This window comes from Ranitomeya variabilis, chromosome 6 (assembly GCF_051348905.1).
Source record: "Ranitomeya variabilis isolate aRanVar5 chromosome 6, aRanVar5.hap1, whole genome shotgun sequence".
NCBI classification, from domain to species: Eukaryota; Metazoa; Chordata; class Amphibia; order Anura; family Dendrobatidae; genus Ranitomeya; species Ranitomeya variabilis.
In genome coordinates, this window is record NC_135237.1 from 419201833 (window position 1) to 419221974 (window position 20142).

Below are 20142 nucleotides of genomic sequence, written 5' to 3' on the forward strand. Positions count from 1 at the left end.
CGCCTTCGGAAGTTCCGGAGTATTTGTCTGATTATCAGGATGTCTTCAGTGAGTCTGAGTCCAGTGCACTGCCTCCTCATAGGGACTGTGACTGTGCTATAGATTTGATCCCAGGCAGTAAATTTCCTAAGGGAAGACTGTTTAATCTGTCGGTACCTGAACATACCGCTATGCGTTCATATATCAAGGAGTCTCTGGAGAAAGGACATATTCGTCCGTCTTCTTCCCCTCTTGGTGCGGGATTCTTTTTTGTGGCAAAAAAGGACGGATCTTTGAGACCTTGTATTGATTATCGGCTTTTAAATAAGATCACTGTCAAGTTTCAGTATCCTTTACCGCTGTTGTCTGACTTGTTTGCTCGGATTAAGGGTGCCAAGTGGTTCACCAAGATAGACCTTCGTGGTGCGTACAACCTTGTGCGCATTAAGCAAGGTGATGAATGGAAAACCGCATTCAATACGCCCGAAGGTCATTTTGAGTACTTGGTGATGCCTTTTGGGCTCTCCAATGCGCCTTCAGTTTTTCAGTCCTTTATGCATGACATTTTCCGGAAGTATCTGGATAAATTTTTGATTGTTTATCTGGATGATATTTTGGTTTTTTCTGATAATTGGGATTCGCATGTGGAGCAGGTCAGGTTGGTCTTTAAAATTTTGCGTGAAAATTCTTTGTTTGTCAAGGGCTCAAAGTGTCTCTTTGGTGTACAGAAGGTTCCCTTTTTGGGGTTCATTTTTTCCCCTTCTGCTGTGGAGATGGACCCAGTCAAGGTCCGAGCTATTCTTGATTGGACTCAGCCCTCGTCAGTTAAGAGTCTTCAGAAGTTCTTGGGCTTCGCTAACTTCTACCGTCGTTTTATCGCTAATTTTTCTAGCATTGTGAAACCTTTGACGGATATGACCAAGAAGGGCTCCGATGTAGCTAACTGGGCTCCTGCTGCCGTGGAGGCTTTCCAGGAGTTGAAACGCCGGTTTACTTCGGCGCCTGTTTTGTGCCAGCCTGACGTCTCACTTCCCTTTCAGGTTGAGGTGGATGCTTCGGAGATTGGGGCAGGGGCCGTTTTGTCGCAGAGAGGCCCTGGTTGCTCTGTTATGAAACCTTGTGCCTTTTTCTCTAGGAAGTTTTCGCCTGCCGAGCGAAATTATGATGTGGGCAATCGGGAGTTGTTGGCCATGAAATGGGCATTTGAGGAGTGGCGTCATTGGCTCGAGGGTGCTAAGCATCGTGTGGTGGTCTTGACTGATCACAAAAATCTGATGTATCTCGAGTCTGCTAAACGCCTTAATCCGAGACAGGCCCGCTGGTCATTGTTTTTCTCCCGCTTTGATTTTGTTGTCTCGTATTTACCAGGTTCAAAGAATGTGAAGGCCGATGCTCTTTCTAGGAGCTTTGTGCCTGATGCTCCTGGAGTCGCTGATCCTGTTGGTATTCTTAAAGATGGAGTTATCTTGTCAGCTATTTCTCCGGATCTGCGACGTGTGTTGCAGAGATTTCAGGCTGATAGGCCTGAGTCTTGTCCACCTGACAGACTGTTTGTCCCGGATAAGTGGACCAGCAGAGTCATTTCCGAGGTTCATTCCTCGGTGTTGGCAGGTCACCCGGGAATTTTTGGCACCAGAGATCTGGTGGCCAGGTCCTTTTGGTGGCCTTCCTTGTCAAGGGATGTGCGGTCATTTGTGCAGTCCTGTGGGACTTGTGCTCGAGCTAAGCCTTGCTGTTCTCGTGCCAGCGGTTTGCTCTTGCCCTTGCCTGTCCCGAAGAGACCTTGGACACATATCTCCATGGATTTCATTTCTGATCTTCCGCTATCTCAGGGCATGTCCGTTATCTGGGTGATATGTGATCGCTTTTCCAAGATGGTCCATTTGGTTCCTTTGCCTAAGCTGCCTTCCTCTTCCGATCTGGTTCCTGTGTTTTTTCAGAACGTGGTTCGTTTGCACGGCATCCCTGAGAATATTGTGTCAGACAGAGGATCCCAGTTCGTTTCCAGGTTCTGGCGATCCTTTTGTAGTAGGATGGGCATTGATTTGTCGTTTTCGTCTGCTTTCCATCCTCAGACTAATGGACAGACGGAGCGAACTAATCAGACTTTGGAGGCTTATTTGAGGTGTTTTGTCTCTGCTGATCAGGACGATTGGGTGACATTCTTGCCGTTGGCTGAGTTTGCCCTTAATAATCGGGCTAGTTCCGCCACCTTGGTTTCGCCTTTTTTCTGCAACTCTGGTTTCCATCCTCGTTTTTCTTCGGGTCATGTGGAGCCTTCTGACTGTCCTGGGGTGGATTCTGTGGTGGATAGGTTGCAGCAGATCTGGAATCATGTGGTGGACAACTTGAAGTTGTCACAGGAGAAGGCTCAGCGCTTTGCCAACCGCCGCCGCGGTGTGGGTCCCCGACTACGCGTTGGGGATTTGGTATGGCTTTCTTCCCGCTTTGTTCCTATGAAGGTCTCCTCTCCCAAATTTAAACCTCGTTTTATTGGGCCTTACAAGATATTGGAAATCCTTAATCCTGTATCTTTTCGTCTGGATCTTCCTGTGTCGTTTGCTATTCACAATGTATTTCATAGGTCCTTGTTGCGGCGGTACATTGTGCCTGTAGTTCCTTCTGCTGAGCCTCCTGCTCCGGTGTTGGTTGAGGGCGAGTTGGAGTACGTGGTGGAGAAGATCTTGGATTCTCGCCTCTCCAGGCGGAGGCTTCAGTACCTGGTCAAGTGGAAGGGCTATGGTCAGGAGGATAATTCCTGGGTGGTCGCCTCTGATGTTCATGCGGCCGATTTAGTTCGTGCCTTTCATGCCGCTCATCCTGATCGCCCTGGTGGTCGTGGTGAGGGTTCGGTGACCCCTCACTAAGGGGGGGGTACTGTTGTGAATTTGCTTTTTGCTCCCTCTAGTGGTTACTAGTTTTTTGACTCTGGTTTTTCTGTCATTCCTTTTATCCGCACCTGGGTCGTTAGTTAGGGGTGTTGCTATATAAGCTCCCTGGACCTTCAGTTCTATGCCTGGCAACGTAGTTATCAGAGCTAGTCTGCTGTGCTCTTGTCTACTGATCCTGGTTCCAGTTATATCAGCTAAGTCTGCCTTTTGCTTTTTGCTATTTGTTTTGGTTTTGTATTTTTGTCCAGCTTGTTCCAAATCTATATCCTGACCTTTGCTGGAAGCTCTAGGGGGGCTGGTGTTCTCCCCCCGGACCGTTAGACGGTTCGGGGGTTCTTGAATTTCCAGTGTGGATTTTGATAGGGTTTTTGTTGACCATATAAGTTACCTTTCTTTATTCTGCTATTAGTAAGCGGGCCTCTCTGTGCTAAACCTGGTTCATTTCTGTGTTTGTCATTTCCTCTTACCTCACCGTCATTATTTGTGGGGGGCTTCTATCCAGCTTTGGGGTCCCCTTCTCTGGAGGCAAGAAAGGTCTTTGTTTTCCTCTACTAGGGGTAGCTAGATTCTCCGGCTGGCGCGTGTCATCTAGAATCAACGTAGGAATGATCCCCGGCTACTTCTAGTGTTGGCGTTAGGAGTAGATATATGGTCAACCCAGTTACCACTGCCCTATGAGCTGGATTTTTGTATTCTGCAGACTTCCACGTTCCTCTGAGACCCTCGCCATTGGGGTCATAACAGCCTGCCAACTGATTCAGTTCCTTCCAGCAGTCTGTTAAATGATGTGCCCCCACTTTAGAAGTGAACAGCAAGCATGACAAAGAGAGAAAGAGCACATGGCCGTGCATGAGCATTTATGCCCTTGGTTGGTCACCTCTGGATGTTTGAAGCTAAAACTCCTAAAACCTAGGAAGAATAATAACTTCCCAACTGAAGGTCATAGGACAGTGGTTCTGGTGCTATCGGACCCGCAGTTACACAGTGTGGGCTCTGCAGGAGGTCATCTTGTATGACTTGAGTAAGAGCTCGTGTTGGCTGGACCACCTGCTGTGCCAGATGTTCTGTTACAGCTACACTTGCTGAAGGATAGTGATGAGCAAGTATACTTGTTTTCCCGAGCATGGACGGGTGGTCTCCAAAAATTTGTCAGTGCTCGGAGATTTAGTTTTTGTCGAAGCAGCTGCATTATTTACAGCTGCTTGCCAGCCTGAATACATGTAGGGGTTGCCTTGTTGCTAGGGAATCCCCACATGTATTCAAGCTGTCAAGCAGCCACAAATCATACAGCTGCTTAGACAAAAACTAAATCTCTGAGCACTGACAAACACTCGGAGACCACCCGAGCGTGCTCGGGAAAACCAGAGCAATGAGTGTACTCGCTCATCACTACTGAAGGAGGATTGCAAGCTGACAGAAAATCCCCCCATATTCTCACAGGGAAGACAATAAAAGAGTGGTTATTTGCCACTTGTGCTATACCAAGATCAGCAGGTGGATGTCAGTTACTAGACTGACCCCACCAGCATGTTCAGGTACATGTCATCAAACCACCAGGCTAGTTGAGCCAAATGCCTGGATCCACAATCAGTGTCAAGAGGTGACAACACTGTCTCTTCCCCTGTGCTATGTGCTTGCCAATTTCCTGACTATGATGCAGGTGCGGATGCCTCCCGCCTTGCACCTGTCATTAAACATTCGCAAGCACCATCAGCTATGAGGTCTGATTCCTTGTCCCAGCACAACGTTCACCTGCTCCTACTCCAGGCCTTGAACTGCAAGCGTAAATACCAGCCACTATCCCACAGGCCCAAACACAAAATGGCCACATTTCCAGACTGCTTGTTGATGTTTAAGTTTGTGGACAACCCCATGGCGGCTGCCCCTTGGTACTCGGTCAAAAAACACCACCATTTTTCATCCAAAGCTCCGCTGAACTTTGATAAGTGACGCGGTTCACTTATCGGAGCTCTCGTGCCTGCCGTTTTCTTTTTTCACATCCCCGTTCGCACACCCAGCAGCCGCCGAACTTTGATAAGTGACGCGGTTCACTTATTAGAGCTAGGGCCTGCTGTTTTAGACTTTTCTTTCACAGGTATTTATTTTCCCTATTTGCTTTTTTTTCTTTAGCTTTTTCTTTTCAGAGTAGTTTGCACCAAGCACTATCCCCCCACACTTACACATAGTTACCAATAAAGTACACCCAAGCACCATACTTACAAAAAAAAGTCCCGCTCGTCCCATTCGTTCCAACAGCACTATTCAGCAGAGGAGGCATATTCTTTCCTTGCCTCCGACACTGATAGCGAGGGAGAGGATCACACTTTTCTTTATTTTTCCGATTCTTCCTCATCCTCTTCCCACTCCTCATCTTCCTCCTCCGGCCCTGCGGAACCGCCACGCAGATGCCGCAGGACAGAAGATGAGGCAGCGCCCATCATTGATGAAGATGATGAAGTGCCCACCATTGCCGATGACAAACCAGCGCACTCCACTGTGGAACCCATATGGACCTCGCCACCCAAAAATTACGAGCCACTGATTCCTGATTTTGTGGCAGAATCAGGAATCAAGTTTGACACCACCGGCCTCACAGAACTAGACTTTTTCAAAGTCTTTTTCTCTGAGGCTTTCATTAACCTCATGGTGGAGCAAACTAACTTGTATGCTTGGCAAATTTTGGACCCAAACTTGGGTTCATCATATTCTAACTGGTCTCCTGTAGACGCAGTTGAAATGATGCAGTTTTGGGGCCTGGTCCTCCACATTGGGATCCTGAAAAAGCCTGAATTCGGCAATATTGGAGTGTTGATATTTTATATAACACTCCAGTGTTCCGAATGGTCATTACCCGGTTGCGTTTTGAGGCCATCCATAAGTTCCTGCATTACAACGATAATGCACGGTGTCCTGCACGAGATGACCTCAAATTTGATCGTCTGTTCAAAGTTCGGCCGGTCATGGAACACTTCAACAAAAAGTTTGCTGAAGTGTACGTGCCTCAAAGGGACATCTGCATGGATGAGTCCTTAATTCATTTTAAGGGGTGGCTCATATTCCGTCAATACCTGCCCTGCAAGAGGGCCAGATATGGAATCAAACTCTACAAGCTGTGTGAGAGTACCTCAGGGTACACCTACAGCTTTAGAGTGTACGAAGGGAAGTACACGAGGATTGAACCACCTGAGTGTCCTTCTATCCTGGGAGTGAGTGGGAAAATTGTGTGGGATTTGGTGCACGCACTGCTGGATAAAGGTTATCACCTCTATGCCGATAACTTATACACCAGCATCCCACTCTACAAATCTCTCTCTGCGTGAGGTACTGCAGCCTGCAGTGCTGTCTGCAAAAATCAGAGAGGCCTCCCGAAGACGCTACTTGGGCAGACTCTCAGAAAAAGTGAGAGCAAAGCCCAATGTAGCGACCACCTGCTGGTGGTCAAGTACAAGGACAAAAGGGATGTCATTCTATTGACCACCGCAGCGCCCTCAGCACTGTAAGGGGTACCTCTACAGAGGTCAGCAAACCGACCTGTGTACTGGGGTACAACAAAAACATGGGGGGCGTTGATCTCTCTGATCAACTCCTCCTACCATACAGTGCTTTGAGAAAGGCCGGGGTGTGGTACAAAAAGCTGTCCATGCACATTGTACAAATGGCAATGCTCAAGGCTTTCCTGCTGTCACGATGTGCACGCAACACCGATACATTGTACCTTCATTTCCAGGAAGTAGTGGTTAAGGCCCTGACGTTTGGCACTCCGAAAGGAGCGGGCCCCAGTACTTCTGGAACTGAAGGTGCGCATATCGTTCCAGGTCAGCATTCTCCTGGGGTGGTCCCACCAACTAGTAGAAAAGTTAAGCTGCAAAAAAGGTGCTGAGTGTGCCACAAGAGAGGAATACGCAAGGGCACCATCTATCAATGCGACACCTGCCCCGAAAAACCTGGCCTGTGTATGAAAGATTGCTTCAAATTGTACCACACCTCCATGCACTACTAATTTACAGGAAACAGATTAATCCCAAAGTAGGCACATCTATGTAAGTTCTTTGGGGGTCTACTTTCCAAAATGCCCACGATTCCATCAAAGTCTGCATTCCAAAATGTCAGTACTTCCCTTTCGAGCCCCAACGTTTGCCCAGTTTTTTCCCACATATGGGGTATCAGCATACTCAGGACAAAGTGGACAACAACTTTTGTGGTCCAATTTCTCCTGTTACCCTTGGGAAATTAAAAAAATGGGGACTAAAAGATCATTTTTGTGGGCAAAAAATAGGATTTTTTATTTTCACACCCGGGCGTTATAAACTTAAGTGAAACACTTGGGGGTTCAAAGTTCTCACCACACATCTAGACAAGTTCCTTAGGGGGTCTAGTTTCCAAGTTGTGGTCATTTGTGGGGGGTTTCTACTGTTTACGCACATCAGGGGCTCGTCAAACGGAACATGACAGCCGCAGAACATTCCATCAAAGCCGGCATTCCAAAACGTTACTACTTCCCTTCCGAGCCCTGAAATGTTTTCCCAAACAGTAGTTTTCTCCCACATGTGGGGTACCAGTGTACTCAGGAAAAATTGGACAACAACATTGGCAGTCCAATTTTTCATGTTACCCTTGGAAAATTAAAAAATTGGGGACTAAACGATCATTTTTGTGGGCAAAAAATAGGATTTTCTATTTTCACACCCGGGCGTTATAAACTTTAGTGAAACACTTGTTGGTTAAAAGTTTTCACCACACATCGAGACAAGTTCCTTAGGGGGTCTAGTTTCCAAATTGGGGTCACTTGTGCTAGATTTCCACTGTTTAGGCACATCAGGGGCTTTTCAAACGCAACATGGCGTCCGATCACAATTCCAGCCAATTTTAGGTTGAAAAAATCAAACGGCGCTCCTTCCCTTTCCGAACCTTGCCATGCTCCCAAACAGTAGTTTCCCCCCCACATATGGGGTATCAGCGTACTCAGGACAAATTGGACAACAAGTTTTACAGTCCAATTTCTCCTGTTACCTTTAGGAAAATAAAAAATTGTGGACTAAACCATCATGTTTGTGGAAAAAATATGATTTTTTATTTTCTTGCCCGGGTGTTATAAACTTCTGTGAAGCGCCTGGGGGTTCAAAGTGCTCATCACACATCTAGGTAAGTTCCTTAAGGGGTCTAGTTTCCAAAATGGGGTCACATGTGGGGGGTTTCCATTGTTTAGGCACATCAGGGGCTCGTCAAACGCAACATGGCATCTGATCGCAATTCCAGCCAATTTTAGGTTGAAAAAATCAAATGGCACTCCTTGCCTTCCGAGCCCTGCCATGCGCCCAAACAGTGGTTCCCGCCCACATATCGGGTATCAGCATACTCAGGACAAATTGGACAACAAGTTTTGCAGTCCAATTTCTCCTGTTACCTTTGGGAAAATAAAATATTGGGGACTAAACGATCATGTTTGTGGAAAAAATATGATTTTTTATTTTCACGCCCGGGCGTTATAAACTTCTGTGAAGCCCCTGTGGGTTCAAAGTGCTCACAACACATCTAGATAAGTTCCTTAGGGGGACTAGTTTCCAAAATGTGGTCACTTGTGGGGGGTTTCCACTGTTTAGGCACATCAGGGGCTCGTCAAACGCAACATGGCGTCCGATCGCAATTCCAGCCAATTTTAGGTTGAAAAAAATCAAACGGCACTCCTTCCCTTCCGAGCCCTGCCATGCACCCAAACTGTGGTCCCCCCCACATATAGGGTTTCAGCATACTCAGGACAAATTGGACAACAACTTTTGCAGTCCAATTTCTCCTGTTATCTTTGGGAAAATAAAAAAATTGTTGCTAAAAGATCGTTTTCGTGACTAAAAAGTTAAATTTTAATTTTTTCCTTCAACATTGCTTTAGCTCTCGTGAAGCACCTAAAATGTTAATAAACTTCTTGAATGTGGTTTTGATCAGCTTGAGGGGTGCAGTTTTTAGAATGGTGTCACTTTTGGGTATTTTTTGCTATATAGACTCCTAAATGTGACTTCAAATGTGAGGTGGTCCCTAAAAAAAATGGTTTTGTAAGTGTTGTTGTGAAAATAAGAAATTACCAAATTTAACCCTTATAACTCCCTAACAAAAAAATATTTTGTTTCCAAAATTGTTCTGATGTAAAGTAGACTTGTAGGGGATCACCACACACATGGATTTTGGCTAAAGTGAACACAGCTTTTTATTTATTTGCGATAACAAATCAGAACATACAGTAGAAAAAACACACATAATTTAAAAACAATTAAAAAGGAAACACACTTGTCCCTTGTACACAAAGCCCACAATATGGCTAACACCTGCACAGGTTTACTAGGACCGCTGACCCTAAATAGGGTGCATATATGGACAACACTGTGGTTAGATATCGTACAGTAGAACAAAGCCCATTAATGAATCCTAAAGATGGAGTAACATATAGATAGAATACCTCCCTACCATAATACAATTTAGGCAATCATAGGGAAAAGAGTAGTTGTGTGCAAATAAGCTTAACAGTATCCCACCAATAGACGGTAGCAATATGCCACAAAGAAAACACGGTGCTGCTGGTTATATCACAAATACCGCTACACATGAGTAATAATCATAATTCACATCAGCTGCTTTAGCCGACTGTGAGCAAAAATGCATAGGACCTCATAGAGAGCTGATCACATACGATACCATGAGCCAGCTACAAGCGGTAAGCAACCTAGTATACCAAAGCGCAGGTGAAGCGGAGACCTGACGCGTGTTGCCACACCAAAGTGGCTTCGTCTCCTTCGTTTCCTTTTTAATTGTTTTTAAATTATGTGTGTTTTTTCTACTGTATGTTCTGATTTGTTATGGCACATAAATAAAAAGCTGTGTTCACTTTAGCCAAAATCCATGTGTGTGGTGATCCCTGTTTATATGACCTACGCTTTTCTGGCTGTTCTTTAATTATGTTTAATTTGGTAGGTCAGGGTGTAGATCCCACTTTTCTGACTGTGGTGCCCCCTTATTGTTTATATCTATCTTAAATTTTATTAAATTCATTGCGAAAGCAGTTGCTATTACTACTTTGTACTATAACAAACACTTTGTATGCTATTTTTTATTAAGAAACAATAAAATGTTTCACTCACATAACAACTATGCATTCATGTTTGATTACTCTCATAAAGAGGAGGAAAAGAAAAACAGTAAATCAAGTAAGATATAATTTAATGGCCAATTAAAACTATTTCACATTTCTAATTGATGTATCTTGCTGTCAGATTCATCTCTGGAAAAAGTGGTTTGCATTTCTACTCAGTGAATTAATGTATCTCAGCCTTGGAAAATAACATTTTTACAAGGTTAATTACACTCAGAATGAAGTAGTATAAAATGTGTAAGTGTTCTTTCTCACCTTCTGTAGTATGGTAATTTGTTAGCTTGATGTGTTTTTATTTTCATATTAAAAGATTTATGTTTTTATTAGACTTAAAATACTAAGATTTATATTAAGTGAATACAAGAAGTATAATCTTATTACATTTTATAAAGTTTTGCTTATATGGTATAAAATACATAAAAGATATCCAATATTTAACTCCTGAAATAGGATTTTTCAGCAACAAACACGGAACATATGTACCATATGTTGAATATGGCTAATTTGCCAAAATCTATATATAACAATAACCTGCTATTTTTTGTTCACGCTTCTTTTTTAGTAATCTGGCAGATCCTGACTTCTAAGTCAGTCATGAAAGCCTTGAAGCTAAAAAGCGTTGTAGTGTTTTTTTATTTTGGCCAATACTAGCTACATTTTGAGAAGTTCTAGGCTAAATAATTAAATAAGAAAGCTTTTTTTTGTTACAGTCTGTACAACAAAGGGAGCTACTGGTTGAAAATGGAATCAGTCCCCAAAACAAAGGAGGAGACACTAAATAAATCAATGAGCTCCACTTCTTTAGAAAACAAATATATGAGGGGGACACTTCACTTTCCATGTTTAGTGTTGGGGTAAAAGAACTGTAGATTGATCAGTAGGTCTGCAGATTATAAGATCTTAAAAGTGTGTATTGCTCAATTCAAGTGCATCTAGATGTAGCACAAATCGAAAATGTTTGTAGTGATCTGGTCTGGATTGGAGTCTTTATTACTGCAATTAGTAGAGGTAGCACAGGAAGGTACAACAGTTTGGTATAGAGCAGCAGGTGAGAGAGCTAGATTAAAGACTGGGAGCTTAATAATCTCACAAGAAAATAACTGCAAGGCATGGTTTAAATAAGGTGTCCAATCAAGAAATCACAGGCAATCGGGAAAACACAGAGTAGAGCAAATCAGAAAAGGCACTTTTAGCTGAACAGAAAGGAAGTGTCCAGAGAACTGAATAGCTCAAAGGGAAGAGCTTCTGCTTGATGCACTTGAGTTGCTGGTTGTAGCCCTGACAGTGTTACTTTTCCTTTATAAGAAAGTGCTTTCCAAAAACTTCAATCTGACACCTTGACAAAGTGCAACTCTGACAGACTCTCAATAATAAAATATTTTAATGTATACTCACAATATAAAGAGGCATCAAATAAAATCAGTGAGAAATCTAAAACAGATTTGTAAAAATCCAACCCTTAGCATGCTGGTGAAACTGGAAGATTATTATTATTATTATTATTATTTATATATACAGTACCATTGATTTCATGATGCTGTACATGAGAAGGGGTCAAATACAAATTACAGATATCACCTCCAGTAAGCAAACTAGCAATGACAGACTAATACAGAGGGGAGAGGACCCTGCCCTTGCGGGCTTACATTCTACAGGAAAGTAGGGAAGGAGACAGTAGGTTGGGGGTTGCAGCAGCTCCAGTGTTGGTGAGGTGGTAGTTCTGGTAGTGTTGAGGAGCCAGCGAGGTCATTGCAGGCTGTAAGCTTTCTTGAAGAGGTGCGTGTTAGGGCTGGCGGAATGCACCAAATAATATTAAGAGAGATATAAGGTGCGTTCGCAGCCCGAGGTCCACCATGCAGAGATGGAACCTGCTGCTAAGTAATGGCGGAACAAGATGGCCGATAAACGCTTATGCACACGTGGGTTAAACTTCACCCGGTGTGAATGGAAGCGAAGTCTGTTGCTTCACAGAGTCACTAAAGGTATGCTGTGCCCTGTTAGCAGTCACAGAGTGCAGCCGGTAGACGCTAGAGGGATCCCTATGATTTACCCCCACTATACTGGTGATTGGACTCGCTCTGACCCTCGGTGGCTTTTGAGCCCACGCCTGAAGACGCCCTGAGTCAGATGCTGAGTCCAAGCGGGAACTCCCACCCTACACTGACTGTGGTATTAACATGGATGTGCCGCCTAGATATGGTGCTGATGTTTTGCTTTACTCACCCTAATGCCAAACAACAACCAAGGGGATGGGGATCATTGAGGAGCTTTCACCAGTCTCAAACACACAGCACTCACACACCTAGTCAGGTTTATACTAGTATAAAGAGATAACCTTCAGCACTCACTAAGTCACAAAGAAAGATCAGAGTTCCTCGACACTTTGGGTATTTTCGCTGTTCTCCAGCACTCACTCACTCACCGGTTTCACATTTAAACCCCGCCTGCCATGTCACGGAGCACTATCCCGCTATACCGGAAATACACCGGCATTCCCAGTATCGCAGATATTTTCATGTCTCTCACTGGAGTGTTTCATTGTTGCTATGCGGCCGCTTAACCTTCACCTTCATTTTCTATGTTTCTACTTACCTTGGCATACAGGTACTTATTTCCTTTTAGCTTATGATATGATATATCACTATAGAGCGTATTTTGCTCATTCGCATTCTTCTAACTCTTGTTGTTTCTCATGATATTTTATTTAAGCTTACTGACTGTTCCCATTGCTACCTATGGACTTTAGGTCTACATAGGTATACTGCCATTTCTAGATACAGGTAGTTTTATTCTCCCTTTCTCTTCCCTTTTTTCCCCCTTTTTTTCCCCTCTTTTTGTACAAGTAATATACTGGTGCTGTGTCTAGTGAACCACCTCCTCCGGACACTAAATGGTGATGTTCTTCTGACCGCTGAAGACACCTGGAGGCATGGGGTCCTGACTGCTGGCAGACATGGCCGACCTTGAGTGCATGAGCAGTCCTGGACTTAGATCCCGCTTGTGACACCTTCATGGCCTCATGTGGCTTGGATGCCTGAACCGGAGATTCAAGAGGTTTGGCGATGGTGGCAGCCAGCCGAAACCTCTGCCTACACTGCCAACCAAGGGGATGGGGAGCATTGAAGAGCTTTCATCAGTCTCAAGCACACAGCACTCACACATCTAGTCAGGTTTATACTAGCACATGGTTGAGCATCCATGGGAACCTTTTATAGATGCAGCCTTCTGGGACCTTCCCAGTGGTCCAATCAGAACTGCTCTAGGACCTGATCATGTGACCTATGGCCTCCAATGAGAGGTTGTCCCACAGGCATGCTCAGTAGATGAAAAGCAGGACTTAGTCCATGGAGCATCTGCTCACCGCTGATCAATGCTGGTTGCAATGACTGAACCTAGGATGGCAGCAGTAACCAGATGCACAGTATCAGTTTGAGCCAGGTGCTGGGACCGACATGTCTGCTGAGCAGGCTCCTCTGCGGCTGAGGAAGAATGGGAGATAACAGAGGACATGGTTTGTGATTCCCATTGTGCATCAGTGGGAACTCGACACCAAACTGTGCGTTTACAGGTTCCGTCTGAAGGATCTGAATTTGATTGATAGTCAGACGTATTGTGGCACAGAATTCCAGAGGATGGGAGATATTCCGGTGAAGTCTTGGAGGCGATTAAGTGAGGAGCGAATAAGCGTGGAGTAGAGAAGGAGGTCTTGGGAGGACCAGAGATTATGTGAAGGAAGATATCGGGAGATTAGTTCAGAGATATATGGAGGAGAGAGGTTATGGATGGCTTTGTAGGTCACTGTTAGTAATTTGAACTGGATATGCTGAGGGAATGGGAGCCAGTGAAGAGATTTGCAGAGGGGAGAAGTGGAGAAGTAGTGAGGAGAGATGAATTAGTCGGGCAGCAGAGTTAAAGATGGACTGGTGAGGTGCAAGAGTGTTAGCAGGGAGGACACAGAAAAGGATGTTGCAGAAGTCAAGGCAGGAGATGATGAGGGCATTCAAATTTAGATTGAGGGTTGAGGAAAGGAAGGATTCTGGAAATATTTTTGAGCTGGAGGTGACAGGAGGTGGAAAGAGCTTGGATGTGCAGTTTGATGGACAGGGCATAGTCACAGGTTACTCCGAGGCAGCGGACTTCCAGTACAGGGGAATGCGTGTTGTCATTTTCTGTGATAGATCAGGTAAGGAAGATCTGTTATATGGAGGAAAGATGATGAGTACAGAATTGTCCACATCGATTTTGAGGAAGCGCAAGGACAAGAAGGAGGATATGGCTGATAGACACTTCGGGATTCTGAACAGCAGAAAGGTGACATCTGGACCAGAGAGGAAGATCTGAGTTTCATCAGGATAAAGGTGGTGATGGACTCCATGGGACTTTATGAGTTGTCCCAGGCCAAGTGCATAGATTGAGAAAAGTAGAGGTTCTAGAACAGATCCTTGAGAGACACCAACAGAGAGAGGATGGGATGAGGAGATAGTGTGGGAGTGGGAGATGCTGAATATGCAGTTGGAAAGGTATGAGGAGATCCAGGATAGGGTGAGGTCTTTGATACAAAAGGAAGAGAGGATCTGTAGTAGGAGGCAGTGGTCAACTTTGTCAAAAACAGAGGACAGGTCTAAAAGGATTACATTTAACAATAACTGTGAAATGTTACAGTCATAGTTTGCCTACCTTAGTGAAAATTTCTAGGACAACTTTTGTCTTTAGGGTATGGGATAGAGACTAGTTCTCCATTTCCTTTTCACTCAATTATAAATTTATAATTTTTATAGTCTATAAACAGTTATAAGCTTTGTCTCTTCCCATTGAACAGAGCAGAGCATCTGTTTTCAGCACTATGATTTTAAACATTTGACATAGAAATATACAAAAGAAGTTCACACTGAACTGATTTTCAGTAACACTGTGGCATTAAGCACTCAGAATGGAAATATATAAAGCAAAAAAAGCATAACAATTACAGAATTCCTGTGACATCTTTCTCAATATCCTTTTTTTCTAAAATTATTTTTATTCTGCAATTTAAACTACCTTACTTGTCCCAGGAAATAAACTTTATTTTTTGAGTCTTGCTTTAGGTCAACTGGCTGCGAGAGGAATATTTTCACGTTGCAATAATAAACCCATAACATTAATACTAACATCCTTTTGAAGAAAACCTGCTACCTTAGCTATCTACTGATGGCAAGAGAGTAGAAGATAATCAACACCTTTAAGTTTCTAAAAATACTATGTGTAACATTTTCTTCAAAGTTTACTTTTTTATTCAATTCTATCTTTAGAGGTCCTGCAACTGCATTGATACACTAAGAATAAACACCTTTAAAATGAGTTGTGCACTATAATACAATCACATTTATTAGAACTAAGTGTAACTTAATAGGGACTAAGAACAAGTCGATTTGTATACTATGTACCAAACAATAGATAGAAAAACCTACATAAAAAGCTGTGTATTAGCAAAGACACAAAAATAGAAACTTGATATTTTCATTAAAAAGCCTCTTAGGACTTTTTCTTAATTTCCACAATAATCCTTGCATTTGCATTTTACTGTCACTTTATATTGGTGTTGATAACTGGACAGTTCAGCAAACCAATTAGTAGCAATAGGAAACTCATACCAGTGCATATTTGCATACATGCTGCTCCGCACAGCTTTAATTAGTTTTATTTTGACAGCGACTGAACTAATTGGTTGCCAGAATTCATAAAATGTATACATTTATCATATGCTTTAAAATAGTTTTCACACGTCTGCCTACATCTAGATTAACATAACCAATCACATATATTTGGGAAGGTTTTACGTTTTGAAAAAATCTCAAAAGAGAACATTTGCTAAATGCTTTAAATATAATAACCGAGGTATGCATATCTAATGGTAATTATTGCAGTGTATTGTTGTGACCATGCTTTCACAGTAAGATAATGGTAGCTATTTGAGAAAGTAGTTATACTGGGGATGAAACATCTGTGACTAGCTGAACGACAACTACCATTACAACATTGCTTACATTAGCTATCAATGTGTCCTTCCTAACACATGCAGATATTTGGAGCATCATGACATGCAGTAAAATGATATACTAAATAGCACCTTGATAACCAGTAAATACAAAAGCTTTACATTAGTATAACACCCCATGCTCATCTAATGTTTAGCGGAGAAATAGTGTTTAGTCCTAGGATGCTTCACAATGAATAATTCCACATTCATTGTTATTGTGGGTAATGCATAAAGTTGCAGCTTACTGTATGTGTAAATTTATACTGAGCTCCAACTTTAAACCATCTATCAGTTCAATCAAAAAGTATGGAAAGCTCTACAAAGTGTAAACATCTTTTTCCACAAGTTAATTTTTAATATCATGTCCACAATGGTACAGGCATAAGTTGCATATCTAAAAACATCCACAAGATACTCCTGAAAGTTTTGACAATTTCAGTTTTTCAATGTTCCAACTTGAGAGGTTGCAGATGGAACATTCCTCATAGCATCTTGGAAGTGGAATTGCATCTCAGGGAGCATCTTGAAGGAAAACTACATGAAGATTTTAGTTTATTGTCATTCTTGTGGGACTCAACATTTCAACTTAAATAACGAGGCATTTTGTGGAAGTGTTTACAAATATGTCAATGTATCCTTTTTAACCCCGTTCTGACATCAGACGTAATGAATGGTCCCTGTGCCGTGGCCCGATTTGACAAGGAATGGATCATTACATCATCGTGATTGCCCACGCACACAGGTGACGCGCGGGCGATCGCTGCCGGGTGTCAGCTGATTCTGACAGCTGATACCAGGCTCCAGGTCCCAGGAGCAGTCACAGTAAGTCACACTAAGTGTATGTGCTGACAAACATTTCCCCATGGGGGGAGCAAATTTTTTAAAAATTTTTTATGGGGATAATAGACACCCTTGCCAAAAAATAGACTGGCTGCAGCTGCATGGACCAAGTTAACCCTGGTGATCTAGTGGCAGTGGATGATGAGACGTGGAGGAAGGCATCATTTAAAAATAGGCCCAATTTAAAGGCACGGGTCTCCTAGACTCGTAATGCCCATTGTAAATCTGCAGTAGCATCGTATGCAGTGAAGAAGCAGTGACCCACAAATTCAAAACACAAAAGTCTCTTTTAATGTGTTTCTTCACAGCATTGAAGTCCAACTCACATAAATGCATATAACTTCAGTGGATATTATCAGTGACCAGTTTACACCGGTCCAAAGCAATACATATCACATGGCTTTAGATTTGCGGTCCCTAAACAGGCCAGACTTCCCTTGTCCAGTTTCCCTGGGCGACCGCACGCCATCTCACAGTCTCTATACGTTTCCATACACACAGCTTCATATGTTGCAGACACTACGCACACCAGCCCTCCTCTGACTAGTTCTCGTGGGTGTCCTGCATCGCTGTATCACAGTCTCTTTACAGACTCTTTACTCACACAGTTGTACACAGTTCAGGATATCCTCCGGATAGCAGCTGGGCACCATATCCACCTGTTTGCAATCGTTGCACATGCTAGTCCTCTTTCGGGCACAGGACATCCACCTCCAGGCACAGGACTGTCCACATCCGACTCCTTCGGGTACAGGACATCCACCTCCGGGCACAGGACTGTCCACATCTGAGACCAGTACCATGGATGACTTGCATCTCTGTGTATGCTGCGGGTGCCAGGCTATTCAGCTGCCCTGGGTGCTGTCTCTTCTGGCCTCTGCCTCCATGCACTCTGCAGACCAGCACACACCAGACTGACACTGACGTGCACCTCGCACACCTGGCCTGACCTGGCCAGACACCTGACATGGCATACAAAATTGCCGTGTGCACTACTGGAAGGAGTGGTGCTAAGGTTAGGTTCCCACACCTTCTTAAACCATAATCAAAAAGAACCTAGCACTCAACTTGATGCCTTTAGAGTGAGTTTTATTGTAGTGGTACACAATAAACGTTTCGGTCCTACACCTGGACCTTCGTCAGTAACGTACTGCAGAGTAGAAGGGGACAAAAAGGGTCAAACGACACACAGAAGCGGCGTCTTATAGCTGAACCACACAGGAGCGGTACTGTGGAGACTGTGGCTGGTTGTGGCGGGAGCAGACGCGGATTCCACCGCGGGGCACCGATGTGCATCGGTGGAGGTCCTCATTCTCTCCTTGGAAGCCCGAGTGGCATCCTGAGTGCGGTCCCAAATGTCCCATGCCTCCACAGCCCAGTCTGCCACTCTGGAGTCAGCAGAAGACACGAGGATGGGCACAGGGACATGCGGATGCTGGCCGTAATTTAGGAGGAATGGAGTTTGACTGGTGGAGTGAGCTACGGCGTTGTTAAGCGCAAACTCCGCCCACTTTAGCAAGGATGCCCAGTCATCCTGCCTGGCAGAAACAAAATGTCGTAAATATGTGACCAGGGTCTGATTGCCCCTCCCAACCAATATAATAATAATAATATCAATAATTTTATTTATATAGCGCCAACATATTCCGCAGCGCTTTACAAATTATAGAGGGGACTTGTACTGACAATAGACATTACAACATAACAGAAATCACAGTTCAAAATAGATACCAAGAGGAATGAGGACCCTGCTTGCAAGCTTACAAACTATGAGGAAAAGGGGAGACACGAGAGGTGGATGGTAACAATTGCTTTAGTTATTCAGACCAGCCATAGTGTAAGGCTCGGGTGTTCATGTAAAGCTGCATGAACCAGTTAACTGCCTAAGTATGTAGCAGTACAGACACAGAGGCTATTAACTGCATAACGTGTATGAGAACATGATGCGAGGAACCTGATTATGGTTTTTCTTTTTTTTTTTTTTTAATGGGCCACACAGGGATAGTTAGGTTAATGCGTTGAGGCGGTAGGCCAATCTGAACAAATTAGTTTTTAGGGTGTGCTTAAAACTGTGGGGATTGGGGATTAATCGTATTAACCTAGGTAGTGCATTCCAATGAGTCAGCGCAGCACGTGTAAAGTCTTGGAGTCGGGAGTGGGAGGTTCTGATTATTGAGGATGGTAACCTGAGGTCATTTGCGGAGCATGGTAGGTTGGTAGACTGAGACCAGAGAGGAAATGTAGGGTGGTGCTGAGCCATTGAGTGCTTTGTGGATGAGGGTAGTAGTTTTGTACTGGATTCTGGAGTAAATGGATAGCCAGTGTAATGACTGGCACAAGATAGAGGCATCGGTGTAACGGTTGGTGAGGAATATGATCTTGCAGCAGCATTCAGGACAGATTGGAGCGGGGAGAGTTTGGTAAGAGGGAGGCCAATTAGTAGAGAGTTATAATAGTCCAGACGAGAATGAATAAGTGAAACAGTAAGAGTTTTTGAGTCGAAAGTAAGAAAAGGGTGAATTCTAGAAATGTTTTTGAGATGCAGATAAGAAGAGCGAGCCAGTGATTGGATGTGGGGGGTGAATGAAAGCTCCGAATCAAGTATAACTCCAAGGCAGCGGGCATGTTGCTTTGGAGTAATGGTGGAACCGCACACGGAGATGGCAATGTCAGGCAAAGGTAGGTTAATAGAGGGAGAGAACACGAGGAGTTCAGTTTTTGACAGGTTCAGTTTCAGATAGAGGGAGGACATGATGTTAGAAACAGCGGTAAGACAATCACTGGTGTTTTCTAAAAAGGTCAGCGTGATAACAGGAGAAGAAGTGTATAATTGGGTGTCGTCAGCATAGAGATGTACTGGAAACCAAATCTACTGATTGTTTGTCCAATAGGGGCAGTATACAAAGAGAAGAGGAGGGGGCATAGTACTGATCCTTGAGGAACCCCAACAGTAAGGGGAAGGTGAGAGGAGGAGGAACCAGCAAAAGATACAGTGAAGGAGCGGTCAGAGAGATAGGAGGAGAACCAGGAGAAAACGTTGTCCTTGACGCTGATGGAGCGGAGCATAGTGAGGAGGAGCTGATGATCCACAGTGTCAAATGCTGCGGACAGATCCAGGAGAATTAGCATGGAGTAGTGACCATTAGATTTAGCTGTTAGTAGGTCATTAGAGACTTTAGTGAGGGCAGTTTCAGTAGAGTGTAAAGAGTGGAAACCAGATTGAAGAGGGTCAAGAAGAGATTTATCTGAGAGATAGGGGGTAAGACGGGAGTGGACCA